The 5853-nt window shown below is 30.8% G+C and overlaps 1 protein-coding gene across 1 annotated transcript in view; it reads left to right on the top strand.

Annotated features, from left to right (window-relative positions):
* The first annotated feature begins 5034 nt into the window (after positions 1–5034).
* LOC106460062 (peripheral plasma membrane protein CASK-like) overlaps positions 5035–5853 on the top strand; it is a 55937-nt gene continuing 55118 nt past the window's right edge. Inside the window, exon 1 of the mRNA XM_022387256.1 lies at positions 5035–5309. The gene's annotated coding sequence lies outside the window, so the exon portion shown is untranslated. The remainder of the gene's footprint in view (positions 5310–5853) is intronic.

The raw sequence follows: 5853 nt of genomic DNA, 5'->3' as shown, positions 1-5853 counted from the left end.
CAATATATAGTTTGTAAATATATATTCATATACAATATATATAGTTTGAAATATATATTCATATACAATATATAGTTTGTAAATATATATTCATATACAATATATATAGTTTGTAAATGAGCAAAGTTATGTTTTAAGAAAATGTAATAGTTAAACATCATTTATTGATGAACTATTCAATTTCGGAAATTAGCTAGGTAAGCTTTCCAAGAAATTCAGCTTGATGTCATAAGCTTGTTGGTTACGCATCTGATCTCTTTATTTAGATAGTAACTTGAAACTGATCTATTGATGAAAGGAAGCAAAAAGAGAAGATTATGAACAGAAATCATACTCATTGACTTCTAGAAAAGTTTTTACAACTTGGTTAGATTGTTCATTAATCCAGCCCTGTAGATACATATGCACACGCACACACACACACACACACACATAATCATGCATAGATACATAGACGTGCAAGTTTCTTAAATTTCTTTATTGTGTGTCAAAGATAACAATATTGTCTCAGTATAGCCCTACATGTGAGAATTTACGAAAATTATATTAGTAGGTTGAATTATAGATTCTTGTTGGTTTTCAATGCCTCCGATTTTTGGCGTCTAAACCGTAATTTTTAAACTTTTTTTATTATTACTTATTAGGTTAAACATTGCGTACATTTCTCTTACTCTGTCCATTAGTAAATTCAAATCAGAGATGTATAAAAAATAACATTTCATATCTATCTTTTGTCTTCAACAAGTCACTGCTGAGAAAATTTTCTAAAGTTTTACGCATACAAATAGTGTTTGCGATAAACCTACACTCTCCAACCTTATTTAAAAGTTCTTGTATACTAAACGAATAGTTTCCTGGACAGTGACTTGTCGGAGATAAACACAGATATGAAACGATATTTATTATACATCTGTGACTTGAAATCCTTAATGGACAAAATTCAAAGGAATATAAAAATATGTTGTAGTTTATCGTGATTTTATCACAAATATTAACTTTCTTTAGTTCACAATACGTTGTCAGATTTTAAATGCAATAATGGTTGTTATTTTCAATATGATAAATGTTTTCTGTCGTGTAACACATGTTACATTAACAGATATCACGCTTATTGAATTACTAATATTATAGTAACTTCGATTTATATATTTTGGTGAAGCAGTATTAATTTATTTGTATTTCATTTAAGCAAGTAAGCTACTAACTACTAGTTGAATTGATTTTAGAGGTTGGAAAAAATTGTGCTCTAGCCTGAAGCTGCAGGAGAAAAAATGTTAATAATTGCATAAGACTGAGTCAGAGATTGTTCATTGTATATTTTTGTTCATGATGTTTTAATTGTTCCCTTTTTAACTCCCCCCCCCCCATTTATCTTGTAAAGTGAAATTAAGTTCGAGATAATAGCAGAAAATATTTTTTATTCAAACCTTAAATTCAGTTTTTTACAAGCTCGCTGTTATGTCTGTGTGTTACGTCTCATTATTTCTTTTTAGTGTTAGGTTTACAACTTAACGTCTTACACATACTGTTCAAAACGGATGTTTAGGCACTGAAATGACGAGATTAATAAAAACGCAGAAAAAAACGAGAGAAAATTAGAGAGAATAAGAAAGAGGTAGACAGATACGATGAATAGAATAAAAAATGAGATACGAGACAGATAATAGAGAGAACGAAAATGAGAAGAAAAAAGCAAAGGAAATTAAGTAAGTAATGAACACGCTAAAAAGATAACAAAAACGAAAAGAAGAGAAACTTATGAAGATCAAGATGAGTTCTCAGTAAATGTTATTCATGTTTGTAAACTACATGCCGAGGATAGTATAGATACCACGTCAACGTTAACCTGCATCATTCAAAATGTTCACTAATCATGCAGCAGTAGGTTGAATACACAGTACATTTTCATGTATGTCGCTTTTAATCTTAAATTCTGAATTTTAATGTTCATAGAAAGTACTTTATTAAATTCAGATCCGAACAGGAAATAAAACTGTATGTCTCCCGCTTCTCCTGTGTAAAAAATAATGTTATGAAAATTGATTTGTAAAATAGTTTTAAGGAAACTTTCAGACAAATCTTTACTAAACTAGCAGACGTTATAGTTTATTAATACACTGTGAACCACACTTTCTTCCAACAAATACAGTGTATATGTTAAGTATTGTGAAAATATCTGTTACTGTTTCCGACAAAATTTTTAGACACGATTTAAAATCCTCTAAATAAATGATAGATATAATAAGTATGTTTTGTCTTACCAGTTTCATACGGATATGTTAACATTAAAGTTAAATACATCCTTGTGATAGTTTGGTATCATGTACTTCCCCATACAATAAATTAAGTCATAAAAGTTTTCAAAATATTTGCTTTTCTGTTGGCATGTTACATTCCTAAGATGACAGGTACAATCCACCTGCAAACATCACTTTAACTGTGTCATCTCTAAAACCAATATTACACTGTATTTGGTACAGGCAAACTAAGCAGGGTTTATGAGAGATCGCTAAAAGAAATAAAAAATAGCTGACGGGATATTTTGGTTCAAATATTACATAACAGGAAAACCAACGCAGACGAGTTGAAACCTATAGAAATAAGATCTGCCCTTGTGACACTGTACATAATAAATAAACTTAGTATTCCAACATAACATAACCAATACAAGTGAAGTTGCAAAGTTGATATAAAGATGTATAAAGTCGTACATCAATGTCAGTGCATTGTCGTTCTAGAATGTATCTTATGTATATTGCGAACCGTGGTGTCTGTCCGAGCGTTCGTTTGTCACCAGTTTGAAAAGCTTTGCACGCAAGCCAAGCTCAAGACTCACTTTTGAAATAACGGGAGAATAGGCATGAATAATGTTGATGCCAACTTTTATTTCGCAATCAGGATATTCTACACTAAATCTTAGGAATTATTCACACTATCATTTACATTTCAAAAATGAGACGTAACTTAAAGAATAATAATGTAGATTTACCGTATGTTATTGTTGAATGACTCTTAGCATTACTGAAATGCTCAAAAATTATGTTTCGTGGGGGGGGGGGTACAAGTAGCTAAAAGCTTTGGCTCTGAGTAAACCCAAGAGTGTGACACAATTAATCTTTTTAAATACCATGCAATAATTTAACTTGACAGATTAACTTAAACTTTTCCGTCACTGGGGACGGGTACTTTTGCTTGTAAGCATATATCACAGCAAAATGAAATCAAGGTATTTTGTATTCTTTTATGACGGATTTATTATTATAAATTTATTTTAGTATCGATGATTGTTTAAATTAAATTTATATTTAGAAATGCACATAACTTATAGTGTTAAATATGTATTGCAAAACTCCCGCTTATTCTCTAAAGTTGTAGAAGATTCTCGAGTTTAAGAATCAACAATGTATCTATGTACGTATACGCTTGTGTTAGCGTCAGTATTGTTACGTAAACTGAAGTTTCGAGAAACTCTCCACACGTTTATATATATAACCAACGCGACGCGCCTAAAACAAACAGTATATATTATTGGATTGCTGTAATTGGTATGCTATAAAATTCGTAAGCTATAACTGTGATTAACGCTTATTAATCGGGAACTTCAGATATGTTGACCAGGGACGTTTATAAATTTCGAACATTACAAATCATTTAACTTCAGTGGATTCACATAGGACATTAGTACTTTTACGAAACATTACCTAACGTTATCGGTAGGAAAATCGTCGTGTGATCAGTGAAGACCACAGAGCTAGATAGCTCCCTATTAAGTGAATTGTGCTTACTTCAACTCAAAACCAACTTGCTCATCGTGAACCCTCGATAAGATATCAAGAAAGTTCCAGAGTAGAAAAAAGACTTTATTGCTTGTAAGTTTGTAAAACACATGTATATAAATCATTGTTTGTAATAAATATTTGTAACACCCTTATTGTAAATTGTATTATTGTTTGTATGTCGAAACATATTTGTATAAAACAAAGAAAACTGTGTGTATCAATCTTGTTGGCAAATATCATAAATTGGACAGATATCGACTTTTACTTAACTACTAAATCCAAAGAGCAATTTAACTCAATTTCAGACCATTCGAAATTTTAATACATAACAGTTTACAGCTATCGTTAGTAATATTTTATTGTCTCAGTATAGCCCTACATGTGAGAATTTACGAAAATTATTGACTATTTATTCCACGCATTTATCTAGCATAAATAAGATTGGAAGATGTTATTAAAGTTTACACTAGGTGGCAAACACATGTTTTAACTGGGAATGTGAAATTTTATATAACAAAACACAATTTTTTAACTGTTACATTTTTCTCTTCTTAATATATCTCAATCATAAATTAAAAAGTTTCATAAATAGAACAGTGTTCAAAGAGATAGTCTTTGATACTGTAACTCAGCCTAGTATCTTTAGAATATATGAATTTGAATAAGAGTTCTATTTCTAATCAAGGTTATCCAATCAAATATTGCATTGATGATACTGGAGTTCCAAAAGAGTAGTTTTTATTTGAACATAAATATATGACAAGAACAATATTACAATAATAAACTAGTCTAACAGTCTCTACTTTTGGAATATAACCATACAAAAATGTATGAAAACTTTTTCAGTCATGCTCTAAATCACGTTGTTCGTGGACAATACTTGTTTTATTTTGTAATAGTTCCTAGTTGTTGTTGTTAATGTTTTGTAATAGGGTCGCCTATCTTTTATGTCTTGTTAATTATGATTTGATCTTCACTGATCACTGCTCGGGGTAGATTGTTTTTTTTGTTTTTTACTGTCATCCCAAAAATGGAAGTTTCTTTAAAAAAAAACCGAGTTTACGCTTATCCTCCAAATAGTTGTAAAAGAACCAATCCACAAAACGCCTGCTCAGGTCTTTTTTTTCTCTTTTTTTTTGTTTCATTATCGAGTAGATTCTTTAGAATGATACAGTGTGCGCATGTCCCTCGTGTATCTATTTGAGGAACTTTCAACGCGTTGATCTCAGGCGTCACAGTCACGTTACAGCGTGGCTGCAACAATCACAGAACTTCATCCTTTGTTTAGATCAAAATTTAAAGAAATATTATTTTTTAAACTCGGTTAGATTTAGATAAATAGTTTAGAATAGCTTACTGACAATTTAAAGTAACAATTTCAACCAAATGACGTTACAAAAGTCGTAGAATGCAACATTAAAAACTGGATTCACAGAGCTGGGGCACCTCAATCACCGGGATTCTTATTCCATTGATAACTTCGTCTCCTGAGCCGGAATTTTCTAAGTTCAATGAGAAGAAGATAAAGAGGTAAGACTAAATGATAATCAATATCCTAGGACTGCTCAGACATGAAGTAGGCGCAATTACTTTGTCAGCTGTAGCTGTTCAACTCGAGAATACGTTTTTATTTCTTTTTCCTTAGGCGAGAAAAATAGTTATAGTATAGTACGACAGTGCAAATGTAAAGTGATTCCTGAAGAGACGTGTAATTTTAGAAATCATCGTTAAAGAGAGAAGAAATATTAAATTTGGTTCTTTATATTTATTATACTGGTTCTAGAACCTTGTGCTATTGAGAATTTTATGAATTCTCGAACGTTCTCGAAAATTGTGTTTTCATTATTTATCTTAAAATATAATTTTCCTGTTTCTAGCCCTAATGCTGCTTGCCACTTTATTGGGTTTCCGAGCGTACAAACGGAAAGAAATGTAAATTTTTATTGTTTTTCTTGGAATTAATTATTTATTATTTTACAATCCAAGTTAGCTAGAAAATCCTTTAATTTCAATAGATCGGTTTTTTTTCACGATCAGAAGTCTTGTAATATTCTCATCCCAGTGCTATTACTAT

Source organism: Limulus polyphemus, unplaced genomic scaffold (genome assembly GCF_000517525.1).
Source record: "Limulus polyphemus unplaced genomic scaffold, Limulus_polyphemus-2.1.2 Scaffold32, whole genome shotgun sequence".
Classification (NCBI taxonomy): Eukaryota; Metazoa; Arthropoda; class Merostomata; order Xiphosura; family Limulidae; genus Limulus; species Limulus polyphemus.
Note: the sequence above shows the minus strand (reverse complement) of the source record. Positions and strands in the feature narration are given on the sequence as shown.